Source organism: Chrysemys picta, chromosome 8 (genome assembly GCF_011386835.1).
Source record: "Chrysemys picta bellii isolate R12L10 chromosome 8, ASM1138683v2, whole genome shotgun sequence".
Lineage (NCBI taxonomy): Eukaryota > Metazoa > Chordata > Testudines > Emydidae > Chrysemys > Chrysemys picta.
This window is the reverse complement of record NC_088798.1, coordinates 32,983,472-33,001,723: the sequence shown is the minus strand read 5'-3', so window position 1 is coordinate 33,001,723 and position 18,252 is coordinate 32,983,472. Positions and strand designations below refer to the sequence as shown.

The following is an 18,252-nucleotide window of genomic DNA, read 5'->3' as shown; positions in this document are numbered from 1 at the left end:
CTCTGAGCAACAAAAGTTTTAGCACTGAAAAGTGCCAGTATAGACAGTGCCACGTCTTCTGGCGAAGAAGCTATCACCCCTTATTCGGGATGGTTTTATATATATATATTTTTTTTTATCTTGGGAGAGCTCTCGCCCAGCGATAAAAAGTGACTACACTGCCCACGTCACAGCGCTGCAAGGTGGGCAGTGTAGACATACTCTGAGAAACTGGTAGGCCTACTTGGTGAAGTAAAACAAGACAAACACAGACTCTTGGATATGGGAAAACAAACACTGTTACTAATATTCCAAAGAGTGCTACCAGGCCCACCAATTATTAAGGTTGCCAGATGCTTCCCATAATAAGACCCTGTTTTCAGTTTATATCTTTGCCAAATTTTAGCTGTTTGGGCTGAAATTTTCTATGCCAGGTGTTTGCCTCAGGCTGATGTTTTCTGGAAAATGCCAACCAATGCAGTTCAGCCATTTCTAAGAGCAAGGCTGTGGATAAAATACATTATTTTCTCAATGTTAAATGTTGGTGACTTTTTCTTTAAAAATTTCTAGTGTCCCCATGCTTTGCAGCCAGACTTGAAATCTGGCAGGGCCTTTGTATCAGGGATGTGCCTTTTGCTGTCTCAGTGAAAGTCTGCCCACATTTGGCCACGGTAGGAGTTTGCACATGGTCACTAAAGACATCTTAGATTTTAGCACCTAAATTCCCTGAAGCTTTCATCTGCACCAGACATGCTCCAGCCCAGCGCTGAGCAGGACTTTCCCTGCAATTGCAGCTCTTGGCTGCTGCAGGTCATGCCAGGTTGGAGCACATGAACTGAGAGCAGGACAAGGATCCCATCCCTCTGCACTGAGGGAACATCCCTCCCCGCTGGATGAGGAAGATGCATGATTTGAATGCAAATGAAACAGCTGGACCGGGGTGTGGGGAGTAGATTGGGACAAGGCGGGAGGAGGGGGAGTTGGGGCAGGTTGAAGGAGATTGGGGACATGTGGGACAGGAAGAGGGGTGACAGATATGATGAGGAGCCAGAGAAGAACTGGGACAAGGTGTGGGGGGGATGCAACAAAGTGGGTGGGGAAGCTGAGATTGGATGAGTCTGGGGACTGGGAGCCAGTAGGGATAGGGAACATTGGAGGGGAGGGGGCAGATCAGATGAGGTGCCAGGAGTAAGTAGGGGGAACTGAAACTGGTGGGGCAAGAAAACTGGGGACAAGGAGCTGTTGTTGGGGGGGGTGGGGAGAGAAGAGACTGGAAACAGACACCCAAGGAGACAGAGTTGGCAGGGCGGGGGGTTGAGACTGCAACTTTTCTGGGTAAAGAGACTGGGATGAGAAGTTTGAGGATTGGAGACTATCGTAAGGAGAATGGGACTGAGATGAGGATTTATGAGTGGGGCACAGAAAGGGCTGGGACAGGCAGAGGCTGAAAGAGATGGGGCAGAAGGGATCATGTTTGGAGGAAAGAAGAGTCTGGGCCAGTGCTCACTAGAGTACACTGCCCTCTTGAGCCTGGAATGGAACACAAGATTCCTGAGTGCCATCACTCCTTTGCTGTCAACAAACATCTGTGAAACAAAATGGCAAAGTTTTCCATCCTCGTCTAGCACTGCTCCATATAGAGGACAACCTACTACCACTCCTACCAGTTACTCCATTAGCTCAAGAGGTAATTTCCTTATTTAGCACCCTGGGAAATTACACATATTTACATTTAAAGAACATTACTGTGGTTGCAAGATCAAGCACTCAAAAGTTAGGAAATACCTAAATTAAGATTGCGGGTGCTACTTTAATTGGGCACTGTTGTGCATATGCATTATGATATAGTTCTTTAATTACATGATCACTTTCTAAGAAATAAAATATGTGGGAACAGAGAGAATCCTTAGAGAATCAGTAACCCCTTTAGAAGGGTCAACTCATCTCTGGCTCAAAACTGAGGAATAAGCACTGCAAAAAACACTGAAATGCCACAAAATTCCCTTGATACTGCTTTGCCCTACACCAAACTACAATAAACAGGATATCATCTTTTTTGTGCTTGGCATATCACAAACAAGATATGCAGGCACAATTCTGATAATTATTGCACAATTCTGCTAATGCTTTAAGTTGATATTATTTCACATTTTCCCCTACTAAGCAAATAAGCCTTCTCTTACAGTACAAAGTGTATAAATCTTATCTCCATAATCAGTGTTTGAGCAACAATATGTCAGTACTTCTAGATAAAAGAAAAACATCTGAGAGTTGTCAAAGCAGGTTAACTTTACAAGGTAGCTCCCTTGTAGCAAGACTCCTGGTCAAATACATGCTTTCCACTGCATTTAAACTGCAGCCTGAATGCATAAATATTAAAAACTGAGCATAAGCTACCTTAAACTTTGTCATTTAGTTTGTACATGATGTGCAAACTATTTCTCAAACGAGTGAGCAGAAATGCTGTCCAATAGCTATACAGAAAATTTAGTATTCTACTTTTTTCTGAAGAAATAAAACATATTGTCATGTTTTCTAAGATTTATTGAATAAATAAAAGGGGAAGTGGCTCTTTAGGCTAAGACTTCTTAATATTGATATTGATTATGTTTAGAACAAAAAGTGAGGCTAGTTTGCCAAAACTGGTATTCAAAAGGCTTCTGCTCCTCAACAGATATTGCCCAAAAGAAATGACCATCAAAATGCTTATCACTGTGCAGAGGAGAACCCAAGTTCAGGGTTATGTGGAAGAAGTGTACAAGTTACACATTAGTGAAGTTGGGACCAAGAAAGAGAGACGAGACTCTCGAGAGAACGAGGGAGGGGAGAGCGTCTGGCTGTGTGTCTGTAGGAGGCGCGGATTGCAAATTACAGCAGCGAGGGCTCCCCCGAAACTCAGCCTCCATCCCCGACGCCCTGCGCGAAGCAGGTGACCAGTCCGCACGTTGGCCCCGCTCCTTCCGGCGTTTCACCCGCAAGCTGCAGAGCTGTGCACGCCCCTCAGCGAGCACTGTCGGGCCCTAGGCACGGGGAGGCGGGAGCCGACAGGTCAGTACTTTGAAACCGAGCTCAGGGCCGGGTCAGCGGGCCAAGAATGGGCCCCTTAGGGCCAAAGCCCAGGAGCCACAGGCCAGCGGGGGCAGGAAACTCACAGGCAGCCCCGAACAGAAGCGCCCCCTCCCTCCCCGAGCCGGGGAGCCAGCCAGGGCCAGTGGAGGCAGGCCGCGCCGGGCGCTCGGCGGGAAAGCTGCCCTGAGAGAGGAGGCGCCACCCCCCCCCAAACCGCGCTCAGCCCTGGCGGTGGGGTGGCCCATTAAACGCCATTCAGCGACAGCCCGTGGCGGGAACCCGGCCGGGGTACGTGGCGGGGGTGGAATCTCCCACTCACTCACAGGCAGAGCAGCAGCAGCGGCGGCCGGTTCCAGGGCTCCAAGAGTGCGGTTTTTGCTTGATGCCGCCTTTTGCAGACAGCTTCACGGCGGCCAATCCTAGCGTTCGTTAGAAGCGATAGGGGAATTCACCAATAGCAACCCTTCCAAGAAAACAGTGCTTTCATTGGCCAACGGGCGGGGGAAGGGTAGGGGGTATCACCGCACAAGGGGTGTGGCCAGTTCTTAGTGCTAGACCTTTGGGAGCTGGGAGTTGTGGAGCTATTAGCCAGGTTACAAATGCTCCCCACTTTGCGCCAGGCAAGGAGAGGTTGTGAGGGGCTCCGGACACTACAGCTTGTGTGTGACTAGACTCAGTTGGGACTGTGTGTCCTGGCTTAGGTTATCATTTCAGAAGCAGAGCCCCTATAGAAATGCTGTTGTACCTTAGAAAGGAAATGAGGTACCCTCCGCTTTCTTGGTAGAAACTACTACTAGCAGCGCATGATACAATAACACTGAGAACAATTTTTACTCTGGAGTTACAACGAACGATATGGTGTTAAACTGTTTCTGCACTGGTTAGGTTACTAAATAAACTGGACATTGTTGATTACCTAAGTGCAACATGTTGAAGTGAAAATGTTCCTCAGCTTTTTTAACTGTTCTCTTTGGGTCAACTTCTGCACTCATTTACAGTCTCTGTAATCCCCCTGAAGTCAAGGGATTGCATTCTTGTAAGGGCTCTTTTACACAAGGCAGAAGCTCAGTGTGGAATAGCTGTTCAGTGTTACTAAATAGCTATTCTGCACTAACTCCCTGTGTGGATACTTTTATTCCACACACTTTGGAAGTAGATTAATTTAAATCATAAAAGGGCTCTTGGTACAGAATAAGATCTACAACCTATCCTGGAAAACCATCCCCTATTCTCACAGGCCTTGGGAGGCAGGCCAATCCTCACTTACACACAGCCCCACAACCTGAAGCAAATATTCACCAGCAACTACACACTACACCACAGAAACACTAACCCAGGAACCAATCCCTGTAACACACCCTGTTGCCTTTTCTGTCCCCATATCTACTCTAGTGACACCATCATAGGCCCCAACCACACCAGCCACACCACACAGGCTCATTCACCTGCACGTCTGTGATATATGCCATCATGTGCCAGCAATGCCCCTCTGCCATGTACATTGGCCAAACCAGACAATCTCTACGTAAAAGGATGAATGGACACAAATCAGACATCAGGAATGGTAACACACAAAAGCCAGTAGGAGAACACTTCAATCTCCCTGGACATTCAATAACAGATTTAAAAGTAGCCATTCTTCAACAAAAAAAACTTCAAAAACAGACTTCAAAGAGAAACTGCAGAGCTACAATTAATTTGCAAACTTAACACCATCAGTTTGGGCTTGAATAGGGACTGGGAGTATCTGGCTCACTACAAAAGCAATTTTCCCTCTCTGGTATTGACACCTCCTCATCAATTATTGGGAGTGGACCACATCCACCCTGACTAATTGACCTTCAACATTGGTTCTCCACTTTTAAGGTAACTCCCTGCTCTTCATGTGCCAATATATATTTATGCCTGTATCTATAATTTTCACTGCGGGCATCTTAAGAAGTGGGTGTTTTACCCATGAAAGCTTATGCCCAAATAAATCTATTAGTCTTTAAGGTGCCACTGGACGCCGCATTGTTTTTGTGGATACAGACTAACACAGCTACCACTCTGATAGAATAAGAGTGTCCACATAGGGCATTAGTACAGAATAGCTATTGTGCTTTAAATTCACATCCTAGCTATTTCAAAGTAACTTCCCTATGAATCAGAAACATTGGTCTTGCTGAGAATTAGCTCTCCAGCAGTTGTGTACATAAATCTCCTATTCCCCAGAAAGTGAAATATAAGATTCTGTTTATTAAGCATTCCATATTGAGAATGTTAACTTTATCCATTGTTAAACTTATGCAAAGATTAAAGCTTTCAATGTTCTAAAGGGAACCCTGTAGCATGGCTATTATATTATATTAAGCTTACACTGAAATTAAGAAGGAAGATGCTAACTCAGGGCCAAATTTTACCATCTTTATTATGGTTGAGTAGTATTTTTCTCTATAGATAGTCCCTATGCAGTTTGAGGAGTGAGAGGATGTAAAGGTGGCTTTAAACCACTTTTGCACTCCCCAGTTTTGGACCAGCTGCTTTAACCTGCACAAGCTGCTAGCAGCCCCAAAGGGCCATTACAGCAGCCAGAGATCAATGTGAAAAGTACAGAGTAAGAAGCATTAAATCACAATCTGAACTAAGGATGAAAGTAGTCAAGAGCAGATTATAGGACAAATTAATAAAATGAGGAATGACATGAGGAAAATTCACAGGCCAAATTCTGTTCTTGTTAACCCCTGTAATCCATAGAAGTTAGTGGTGTTGAACAGGTGTGAGTGAAACTAGGTTTTGTCCCAATGTTTAAGTGCTTTAATTTTAATAGATTAAATATGACATTAATTTAGAATCATGTTGCTTATTAAAAGAATCCACCTATATTTGTTTCTGAGGGGTGTAATATCACACCACAGTTTATTTTTAAAAAGTAATATTTGTCAAAAAATACTTCCTTATCATCACTATCTGATCATTTGCAAATCTACCTCTGAAATTCCAGACCTGTCTCCTTCTGTCCAATCCAGATTCTCAGACTTTATCTCTGATATCCCTTCCTGGATGACTTGCCAACAAACAAAATGGTTAAATTACCATGGCCAAAATTAAGCTCCTTATTTTCTCTCATAAATCCTCTCTACTCTCCATTTTTCTCTGTCATTGACATTAAGGATACCTTTTTCCTTGCCACTCAGTCTCATAACCTGGGAGTCATCTTGAATTCCTCCCTCTCACTCTACCTTCCCCTCTAAGGCTGCATCCAAATGTTACTGTTTCTTCTTCCACCCTTTCTTAAAGATCTGACCATTCCACTCTGTCCCAACACCTAAACCTCTCCTTCATGCCCTGATCATCTTCCATCTTGATTACTGTAACATGTTCCTCTCCATCATCCCTGACACTCACATCATCTCCTCTGAGTGCCTCCTGAATTCAGCAGCTGAAACTATCTCCCTTGCTCATTGACCTCACCCTTGTCACTCTCTCTCTTAAAATCTCTCCATTACATCAAATTTAAACTTCTTGTACCCACCTCGAAGACCCATCTCTCTATGTATCTGACATTGTCTCTTATGTTACCACCACCTTCTTTTGCTCTGCCAAGGCTGCAAGACTTGATGTCCCTCATCTCTTTCTCTAGCAAATGTTTTGGTAACTTTTTGCTTGCTCTCTCTTATGTATGGACTCCCTCTACTTAACCAACATCTCTAGTCATTTTGAATACTTCCTGAAAATTTCCTTCTTTTGCGATATTTATAATAAGTGAGTCAATTATATTTATTTATCTTCCATATAGTTAGATACATATAGTATAGACCACTCCCACCAGATCTTCTCAATGCCTGCCCAACCTCCAGCTTTACCTCTTATCTGGATGGAACCCAGGAGTTAGAGAGGGGAAACAGAGAAAAGCGCAGCTCTCTCTCTCTTGTGCTAAAACTAGAGGGAAGCTCCCTCCCCACTCAGGGTGTGATAGGTAAAGGTATGTCCACACAGCAAAGAAAAACTCGTGGCTGGCCTGTGCCAGCTGTCTAAGGCTCACGGGGCTCAGGCTGCAGGGCTATTTCATTGCTGTGTAGACTTCTGGGGTCAGGCTGGAGCCTGAGCTCTGGGACCCTCACACCTCGTAGGGTCCTAGAGCCTGGGCTCCAGCCCGAGCCCAGACATCTACATACAGCAATGAAACAGCCCTGTAAATCCAAGACCCGTGAGTCCAAGTCAGCTGGCATGGGTCAGCCACGGGTGTCTAGTTGCTGTGTAGAAATAGCCTAACAAGCCCCCAGAGCTCCCCTTCTCCTTAGCTGGTGCAGTAAGAGCGCCATCTTCTGTTTCAATCTACTTTAACCTCTGAGCTTCAGCCAGTTCCCTCAACTCTATCTGTCTACCTTAGCTGGGGACTAGGAAAAAAAGAAATTGCAACCATTCAGATCTGATGAAGAAGGCAGCATGTTGAATGCTCTGCAGTCCAAACTGCTCCACTGTCTGCTCCAGTGGCCTCATGTACATGATGAACATGAAAGGTGACAAGCCAGAACCATATGGAACCTTGCTTAAAAGAACCCTTGAGACAGGTGAGCAATTGCCGAAAACAACCTCTGGGATCTCTCCCAGAGGAAAGAATGAAGCTACTGAAAAGTAATTGTGTCCACCACTGCAGAGTCTGCAGGTGGGTTAACAATGTCTTGGGGCTGCTGACAGGTCTAAAAGAATCAGCACTGACAATGGACCATGCCTGGGGACTGATAATCTGCTAGTTTAACTGGTGAAGCCTCCTTACTCTACTCAGGCCTAAAATCTTCTGAATAGATTTTCCTTGAAAGATAATTGACAAATTTATCTGACACTTACAGGTACAAGAGTCTGTCATCCCCCTGTATTGCCAAGAGCTCCTGCCCATAAGTTAGAATTGTCTTTGTGTAGGTTGTCCTTGCCCTAGCAGTCTTTGCAAAATTACAGTTTTATAGCACAGCACTTCATTGTCCAGTAAGAAACATTGTTCAGTCTTTATCACCCTGAAACTCAAATGTAACAAGCAACATATCACTTGGTCTTAATTCCCCTTTTTGGTTTTGAAATATTGTTCTGTGGTAAGTGTTGCCTCTCTTTAACATTATGATGAGACAAATCACTTCAAGTTCCTCACTCATCAACAGTCATCAACTCAATTCATCGCTTTTTTTCCTTAAAAAGCATGAGACTTTTACAAAACAATAAAAGTTTTGAGATTTTTATTTGCATTCGGATCTTGCACCATTAAGTTACATTTAGATTACATTTTCATGTTTTTCCCTATAACCATGAGGGCTAGAAAATTTCTTTTTTATTTAAATGAAAACTGAGATTTTAAGTAATCACTTGAATGTAAGAGTGAGCGCTTTAAGAAAAACACCAAATGTCACAAGACTCATGATAAAATTACCAAATTTGGCAATACTGTATCAGACCTCGTATAACACATACCCAGATGTGGTGATGACTATGCAGGCCAGCATTTTCCAGTCTAGGGGTTGCTATACCCAGGTGGATGGTGAATGGTTAGTCATCCTATCTCAGCAAAATTTCCAGTAACTAGCAGTAACTAGCACCCAGGCAGAGTGAGTTGAAGGTAGACAAGGAGAAGCTCTAAGGCAGTCATGTGGAACAGTTTGGATCACTTGGTACACTGGGCCCATTCAAACAAAATGTGTTTTAATATAGCCAAATGCAAAGTTATACAGCTAGGAACAAGGAGGCATGCTATACCTACAGAATGGGGGACTGTATGCTGGACAGCAGTAACTCGGAAAAAGATTTATGGGTCATAATTCATAATGAGCTCCCAGTGTAATGCTGTGGCAAAAAAGGCTAATGCAATCCCTGGATGTATAAACAGCAGAGTAAGTGATTTTGCCTCTGTATACAGCAATGGTCGGGCCAATATTGGAATACTGCTTACAGTTCTGGTGTCCACGTTTTAAAAAAAGATGTTGAAAAATTGGAGAGGGAGCAGCTAAAGGGCTGGAGAAAATGCCCTTCAGTGAGAGACTTACAGCACTCAATCTGTTCAGTTTATCAAAAAGAAGATAGAGAGATAACTGGGTTACAGTGTATAAGTACCTTCATGAGAAGAAGATACTGGGTACTAAGGAGCTCTTTAATCTAGGAGAGAAAGGGATAACAATGGCTGAAAGCTGAAACTAGACAAATTCAAATGATAAATTAATTACAAATTTTTAAAAGTGAGAACAATTAATCATTGGACAAAACTACCAAAGGAACTGGTGGAGTTTCCCTTTCTTGATGTCTTCAAATCAAGAGTTAATGCCTTTCTGGAAGATATGCTTTAACCAGACATAAGTACAACTTTAGTCTCACACAAGTTATTGGGCTTAATATAGGGATAACTGGGTGAAATTTAATGGCCTGTGATATACAGGAGGACAGACTAGATGATCTGATGGTCCATTCCGGCCTTAAATTCTATTAATTCTCTTGCAGCCAACCCAGCTTCAGTTTCTCATACCTTGCCTGTACTTTCCATTTCTCACCCCTCCACCTTGCTTGCACTGCACTCTGTTACAGAGAAGTGCCACTTGAAGATGGTGAGAAACCAGCTGTCCTGACTCCATAGCTGAACTGTTCACATTGCTCAGCCAACTGTTCAACACCTAATAGAGCTTCCCTGGAAGAGAGACTAGTGCAAAATGGTGAGGGGAGAGATGTAACGGAACTAGCATCTGCCACCACCGCACCATCCCTAGACAGTACTGCAACAACCTTTCCAGCCATCACCCAGGCTATAGCCAGCACCCCATGCCCCACCCAGTATCAACCATTCCCCCGTCAGCCCGCCACCCACCAGAACTCCCTCCTCCCCCCAGCTAAAACCAACCAGGGTTTATTTCTGACTCCACTCTTGCAATCTTTTGTGATTACACATGATTATGGATGTCAATGCAAATGACTGTGAGACTAAGGCTAGGTCTACACTATGGGGGAGGGGAGGGGTCAACCTAAGATACGCAACTTCAGCTACGTGAATAGTGTAGCTGAAGTTACGTATTTTAGGTCGACTTACCTGGCTGTGAGGACGGCGGCGAGTCGACTGCTGCCGCTCCCCCGTCGACTCCGCTTCCGCCTCTCGCTGCGGTGGAGTTCTGGAGTCGACGGCAGAGCGATCGGGGATCGATTTTATCGCGTCTACACTAGACATGATAAATTGATCCCCGATAGATCGATCGCTACCCGCCAATCCGGCGGGTAGTGAAGTCATGCCCTAAATCTGTGACAAGACTTGACCTGAAGTCATGCAGATGGTGGGGGGGGAGGGAGGAAACTGTTTGGGAGGAAGACTTTTGAGAGACTCTGGAGGAGGCACAATTAAAGCCTTGCCAGCAGGCACCAATCTATCTTCAGTAATTTGAACACTTCTTTTAAATATTGCTGCAACGTTTTCTAATACTCTTGGAAAGTTTACTGAGTATACTGTGCTTGAGCCAAATAGGTTTGCATTCATGTAATTAAAGTCAAAAATTGGCCACTTGTGCACATTTTCTAAGTGTTTCTCCTTTTTTCCCTAACGGTATTTTATCTCTTCTTGAGACATCTGTTTGAACCCACAGAGTTGCAATTTCCTTTATTTGTTCTCCAGATTTTCCCAATACATCTATCACTTTTCTCATTGCCAAACTTTCTGTTTCTGTTCCCCTAATAGATTTGTGGATAGCACCTAGCTCTTGCTTCAATATCTGACATAGGGCTGAATCTGGTAACCTTATTCACTTGAGTAATTTCATTGTCAATGGGAATACTCGCACATGTACAGGGAGCAAGATTTGGCTCCTCAGTCGTACTTTTGTAATAAAAGCTAAAATGAGATTTTAGGAAACTGCAACTTATTACCTTAATATTTATGACACTGTCAAGATTGCACTGTAAAAATTCATATTATTTAATTCTTCACTCTGACACTAAAGTATCATTTCATTTATATGCAAATAAGAATATATTCTACTGCTTTTTCTCCATTGCAGAAACTGTTTGAATTATTCACAGTTTATTAATAAAGCTTCATAAATACGTATTTTTTCCACTCAATTGGTAGTAGCCATGGAGAGAATCTGTAAATCAGACTTTTGTTGTTATGAGCTTCATAACAAATATGAAGATTTATGGAGTACATAATTAGATGTCCTGTGATTGTAAGGGAAATAGTGAATCATCTAGATGAAATACTCTTTTCTTTATGCCTTTCTCCTTGGTAGAGGAATTTTTGGAAAATGGACTATAAAAATTAACAAAGTTATACAAACTGCTCGTGAAAAATAAGATACCATTTAAATGTCATTTCCAACAGTATGTGATGAAATAATTGTATTTAACCTCTCCCCACTTCACAGTCTGTCTAGAATAAGAAATGCAGTTCTAGGATATAAATATTATGATTTGTATAAATGATTGTTTTTATACCAAATTCTGATTTTTAAAATGAATACAGGTTTGATCCTACAAGGTGCTCAGCACTCTGGCCCTAACCCAGCAAAGCACGGAAGCATGTGCTTAACTTTAAATAAGTGAGTAGCCTTACTAAAGATATTGTGTGCTGATGTTAGCAGCAACTCCTAGCTGGGAAATATGCTAGATCTGCTTAGAGGAGCAGCAAAAGGCAATCTATAGTGATATTCCCTGAACCCATTTTGAGGAATACTATACTGGCTGGTAGAATTACTGTTGCAGAGCATGTTCTGGGAAGTGTTAGCTACACAAATGTGCTACAAATAACACAAACCCGTAATGCTGGACAGAGTAGAATTTAGTCCTGAATATGTGTAGGGTAATGCAGAGTTCATTATCAGATGTTTAGAATTATGAAGTCCTTCAAAAACAGTGACTCTTGTGTCTTCTTGTATAGCTACTTGTTTTTAATTTAAATGCGAATTTAATTTTAAAGTAGGTCTACTCACTACACTCTTTTTTGGAGAACCAGCCTTATTTTGCTGGTCTAACTTTCACTTCTAAAATTTAATTAAATAAACTTTAAAAAAAATAAAGTTTGGTGATGCAAACTTGTTTCTGGAAAGACTCTCAAAACTTATGTCTGAGGCTATTAGCTGAAATCCTTTGACAAAAGTAGAATGCTACTACCATTACTCTGAGACTAAGTAACTATTATATGGCCTATTTGTAAACTGTGATCAAAACACAAAATGGAGCAACCATAACACTTATTTAGGATGCCTTTTGACAGCATCATATTACAGATTGGTCATCTTTTAAATTCTACAGAATATTTATTATGGTATGACATTTCTATTTGCAAATGGATTAAAATTTTAACTCTTAGGACAATTATGATGCTTTGTTTGGGTAAAAGAGACACTGGTAATATGGTTTATAGGTAAAGAAGTACTTCTGTTCCTCAGAATCATGAGTGAGCAAATTTTCTTCATATTTAATCTCATGGGTACCCCTGCTCATTCTCCAAAACACTGGCCAAAATTTGCAAACTCTGATGTCTAAATTAGGAACCTATATAAAAATGTAGTACCTAAATAAATAGCTTCATATTCAGAGGCTGAGCACAACAGAAAATCAGGCTGCTAATTTGGTTACCTAAGCATAGGTTTTCATGCCTAATTAGGCAGACAAAGTTGAAAATGTTGTTCACTCTTCTATCATCAGTACGGCTTTTTCTCACGGAAGCACTAGCTATCCATTGGCCATAAAAAAATTGAGATATGTGCTGAAGCACTTTGTCTTCTCTTCCAGAGAGCAGGAATTATAAAGGCACTTTTGAAATCAGGTCTCTTTTATGGTATCTCAGTTAAGCCAATAGTTTGGCTTGATTGTGATGTTGTAGAAATAATTCTTAAACTTGGACTTAAAATGTTTGTTTACATGTTTGCATTTATGAAAAGCAGTGGATAATGTACACTGGAAAAGCACTATCTAAATTGTTTATTAATGAAGTGGAGTGCACATTTGATATAGGGTGACCAGATGTCCCAATTTTATAGGGACAGTCCCAATATTTGGGGCTTTGTCTTATATAGGTGCCAATTACCCCCCATCCCGATTTTTCACCCTTGCTATCTGGTCACCCTAATTTGATATTACATTCAGAGGACAACTTTCTCCGGTTAGTAGTTGTGGTGCATTTTCATTTAGGAGGTGGTTTGGGGAGGTTCGGGGGGGGGGGGAGCGAGGGGAAGGGATGGGAGGAGGGGGAGGGATGGGAGGAGGGAAATTGTTTGATTCTATTTCTCTACCCTCATCTTTTTTGCAGGTATTAAAATGAAAAATGGATTCACTGCTGTGCTATGTTGGTGATAATATGAAATGATAGTGAAAGGAATTTCCTAATTACCTAATGTTAGAAAAGATAGCATCTCATTTTGAATTGGTATAGGACAATACTGTAAGCTTTTATGTGCCAGATCATATCAGATTGTCCCAAAGTTATGCCTGTGCAGAACCATATCACCTTTGAGGGAGTTCTCGGGAAGGATTGTATCTCAGGACACACTTCTTGGAGCTCTGCAGGGCTTGTGCTGGTGCAGAGGGATGCAGGGTAGGATTGCCAGACATCCGGTTTTCGACTGGAATGCCCGGTTGAAAAGGGACCCTGGCAACTCCGGTCAGCACCCCTGACCAGGCCGTTATAAGTTCGGTCGGCGGTCCAACAGGGTTGGCTCCTTGCCCTGCTCTTGCTCTGCACGGCTCCCAGAAGTGGCCGGCATGTCCAAATCCTAGGTGCTGGGGCCAGGGAGGCTCCGCATGCTGGCCCCACCCCAAGCACCGGCCCCACAGCTCCCATTCGCTGAGAACCGTGGCCAGTGGGAGCTGTGAGGGCAGAGCCTGCGGGTGCGGGGAGCACGCAGAATCCCCTGGCCCCTGCGGCTAGGAGTTGGACATTTCAGTCACGTCCGGGAGCCGCACAGAACCAGGGCAGGCAAGGAGCCTGCCTTAGCCCCGCTGCACTGCTGACCAGGAGCAGCCTGATGTAAGCGCCGCCCAACCAGAGCCCGCACTCCAAACCCCTCTCACACCCCAACCCCCAACCCAGGTTGGAACCCCCTCCTGCACCCAAACACCCTCCTGGAGCCTGCATCCCACACCCCCTCTCACACCTCAACCCCCTGCCATAGCCTGAAGCCCACTCCTGCACCCCAAACCCCTCATCCCCAGCCCCACCCCAGAGCCCACACCCCCAGCTGGAGCCCTGACCCCCTCCCGCACCCCAATCCCCTGCCTCAGACCGGTGAAAGTGAGTGAGGGTGGGGGAGATATGGAGGGAGGGGGGTGGAGTGAGCAGGGGCATGGGCTCAGTGAAGGGCGAGGCAGGGGGCGGGGCAAGGGTGTTCAATTTTATGTGATTAGAAAGCTGGCAATCCTAATGCAGGAGCATGCTCCTGGCTCTTTCCTGTTATGCCCTGCCCATAGTGGCAGTAGGAGAAGCAGTCTCTGTGTTTTGAGGTTGTGGTGGACTGTTCACAAGGAATGCAGTGCTAGGCAAAAGGCATTTCTTTGTAACTTCTTTCCTTCTGCGATAAGGCACGTTCTGTCTTTAGACCTCTGTGACTTCATAAATAAAATTAGGGCTATGCTTCTCTTTATAGTCAAAATGTGAGTAAGGGCCACAATCTGCAGAAATTTACTACAAAAATTGGATGCACAAGTTATATTTAAGGCACTATATAAATTATTAATTATACATGGCATACCATCCAGTCAGAAGTAAAAAACTACAGTAATAGGCAGTGTCTATGGCTTGAAAACAAACATTAAAAGAGCCCCAAACTTCAGATTCCCTGAGCTCAATCACTGCTCCCATAGGAAACCCATAGGATGGGAGAAAGCCTGCAAGAAACTCCATGTTTGCCTGGCATAGTTTTGTTCCTTCCCAGTCTCCCCTGAAGGGGGTAAGGTTTCCAACCTCAGTCTGTTGCAGAGAGACCAGAAATCAGGCTGCAAACACATTGACCCCAAGTATCTAGTGTGGACAGTTAGCTCCTCCCCAGACCATCCTTTTTCTTTCATTACCTGCCTCGCCAACCCACAGAGGTCAGCCACAAAGTATGCCTGCAAAGGGGCTGCCATGATTTTGCAAGGAGGGGAGAGCATGAGTAGAGACACCTCTTGGTTCCATGCTGCCCTTCCCATTCTGCTGGCTTTAGCTCTTTGCTACCTGCACTGGCAAACAGGAACATCTGCCTACTTAATCAGGAGCATGAGGAGCATCTAGAGTAGAGAGCAGGGGCATTTATAAATGTGAAGTCAATGTTGAGCCCTCAATCCCCATCATTTGTTAATGTCCCTCTATGAATAGAAATCTACTCAGATTATATATGCCACACTGAGATGTCAATTTCTGCTCTGAGCCACAGGAACTTGCTATCTATTTTCTGTAGTAATTTATATTGTTGGTTTTTTTCAGCATAGCATGTAGTACATTGGCCTTTGCCTGATTCCTCCCACCTTTATTCAGACCACAACCCCATTTTTGGAGTTTGTGGATCTCTTTCATATTCTCTGTGGGAAACAATTTTAGTGCTCTGATTTGGTATGGCAGCATTCCAGGTAGAAAGTTTTGGCTTGCACAGGGTTTTTCAGGAAGGATTTGTATAAGTTCCGATGCTTTCTTCACTTTGTGGTATGCAAAACACAGGAACATATGGCCCAAACTATATAAATGTGTGAACTATTCTGCAACTGTTTCTCATTATACAGATAAAATATAAACATGGTAAGTAAACTGAGATGATAGAGGCTGGGGTCAGGAATACTGTAGGGGTTCAAGAAAGCAACAAATGTCAGGCAATTATCTGTGAAAATTTAAATGTTTCTGTCCAATATATTTCCAAGACATCTCATTTTAAAAAGACAATTATAAAGAAAATTAATATATTTCATAAATTATTTGGGGAAGGTACTCTTATTGTTCTGCCTGACTGGAAATGGATTAAGCCAATGTAACTGAGAGCTGAATAAATCTGGCTCTAGGGCAGTGGTTCCCAAACTGGGGTTCGTGAACCCCTGGGGGTTCATGAAATGTTACAGGGGGTTCTTGGGGAAAAATTCCCTAATGGCAGACAGAGCTGTCCCTACGGACCCCAGGCAGCACTGGGCCAGCAGCCCAGAGCCCCTGGACTTCTAAGAGCTAAGCAGATCAAAGCAAGCATATCTATCACACTCAGGAGATTTAAACTTCAAGACTCCTTATAAGCAATGGAAAGGGAGGTGGATATTTTTTGCTATTTTTAAAATTAAATAGGCAGCTAGTATTGTTTTAAAAATTATTATGAAGAACAAGTTTAAGCTTTGTTGTAACGTGCATTGTTTGCCTGGACTGCTCAATACCTGAATGCTTGTGTAGGAGGAACTCTTTGAGTTGGCTTCTTAAATACCTTCATGCTGTTTCACATCTGATACTCCTTGATGAAACATAGGAGCCTTGTTGTATAACAGGCTTATTCAAAGTGATACAAGCTACAAAAGCGAGATCTTGGAAGAGTGTCGCCGTTTTCATAATGTAATAAAAATACTGTAATGATAAATAATAATTAATAATAAATAGTGTAATAAGCATGTCATAAAAACAAATTTCATATTTCCAAGATCACTGCTTTTACTGTTTATACTCAGGTAAAGGAGAAAATCCCTGGAAATATTAATTTTTAGGAGGGAGTTCGCGAGACTAGACATTTTAGTGAAAGGGGTTCACAGGTTGTTAAAGTTTGGGAACCACTGCTCTAGGGCTTTATTTGTATTTAGTTCATGAGGGTAGTATGCCATCTAGTGGCAAGTAGATATATTTTCTTAAAAAGAGATGCTGATATGTTTACTAATTATTTTGGCTGTGAAACTGATACACATATAGGGGCAGTGTTAGTCCATGGCACTTTTATTACACGGTGACCTATTACAAACATCCCTCCCTCTCCCTCTGTATTTACTGTATTTTGTAAGAGAAAGTAAGAGGGATAAGGCATGGGAGAAAAAAATATTTTCTCATGAGATTTGAAAGCTGATCGAGAACAGATGGGATGAGGAGATATAGGAAGGCAATTTCAGATGGCAGGAGCAGCAGATGAGAAGGTTCTCACCCTGTGATGGAGTGTTCACCCCACACAAAGTAGAGCAGATTGAAATGTTGATGGGTAATGGGGCCCAACTGAGAAGGGACAGGAGGGGCTGGTATAAAGCCAGGAAGTTGGCAGTAGAAAAGGGACTACGGAAGAAGTTGTCTGCAGTTATTCCCTGGGAAGAGGGAGTTTGATCTGAGAGAGAGTGGGAGCCAGAAGCTGTAGGAAGGAGTCCAGGGAAAGAGCAACAGGGTCTCAGGGAAAGCAGACCACAGTTGCCAGGTAAAGGGTCCATGGACTGGAACCCAGAGTAGTGGGCAGACCTGGGTTCCTTTACCAGCCACTGGGGAAGTGGCACAGAGCAGGCAGTAGAGTATAGACAGTTGTCCAGTGAGACTTTGGTACCCTGGAAGGAGAGGACTATAGTGACCTGGCCGGAGGGGGAGGAGTGGTAAGAGGGGGGGCATAAGAAACTCTAAAAGCCAAAGAAATGCCTGTCCCTGATCAGTACACAACCTTACTCCTTATCCCTCCCAGGATACAAAAGAGGTGGTACCAAGACCTCAGACTCACAACCTCTCCAAAACAAAACATGACTTTAAGTTGTAAGGGGTGGAACTAGGGGTGTGCACTACAAGTATATTTGGGCCTGCTAAGAAGGAGGAGGTGGGAATAGGGAAGGGGGACATGGGTAAATGCTCTGCGGCATCAGAGCTGGAAACAGAAACACTGGGAAACAAGCTCTGTGGTGTCAGAGCTATGGATATGCTTGCTTGAAACTAAACCCAATAAACATTGCACTGCCCGCACTTCAGTCTTCTGCTTTCTGTCTTGGTGACAAGAACCCGGGGGGGAGGGGCGAAGGGAAAGCCCCTAACACACCCCGAGTCCCACAGAAAGAGAGTCCGCTGGGCAGGGAAAGGGATGTCAGACCAGAGTGGAGCTAATCCCCATATGTGGTCACAAAGAGGCACCCTAGTGTTGAATGTACTCTGGGACACACACCCCCCCCCCCCAGGGCCGGCTCCAGGCACCCAAGCACATGCTTGGGGCGGCACCTGGTAAGGGGCGGCGGGGGGAGCGCGGCGCGGCATTCTGCGGGGGGGCGCTCCGGCGGCGCAGCGTTGGGGGGGCGGGCTCCGGTTGCGAGGGGGCGGCA

General features: G+C 43.9%; 2 protein-coding genes across 8 annotated transcripts in view; one reads left to right on the top strand and one right to left on the bottom strand.

The window, feature by feature from the left end:
- The window catches only part of CDC7 (cell division cycle 7), a 49,035-nt gene that overhangs the window by 27,999 nt on the left and 2,784 nt on the right, over window positions 1–18,252 (bottom strand). For 2 of the 5 annotated variants that reach the window (XM_065555520.1, XM_065555522.1), the window contains exon 1: window positions 3,372–3,526. The exons of 1 other annotated variant lie outside the window; for it this stretch is intronic. The gene's annotated coding sequence lies outside the window, so the exon portion shown is untranslated. Of the gene's footprint in view, window positions 1–3,131; window positions 3,245–3,371; window positions 3,527–18,252 lie in introns of those variants that run through there. 2 more of the 5 variants (XM_065555523.1, XM_065555524.1) reach the window with 2 other exon arrangements.
- Window positions 2,784–18,252, top strand: part of LOC112059627 (uncharacterized) — a 29,217-nt gene continuing 13,748 nt past the window's right edge. For 2 of the 3 annotated variants that reach the window (XR_010590004.1, XM_065555526.1), the window contains exon 1: window positions 2,784–3,027. The gene's annotated coding sequence lies outside the window, so the exon portion shown is untranslated. The remainder of the gene's footprint in view (window positions 3,028–18,252) is intronic. The other variant, XR_002888928.3, reaches the window with a different exon arrangement.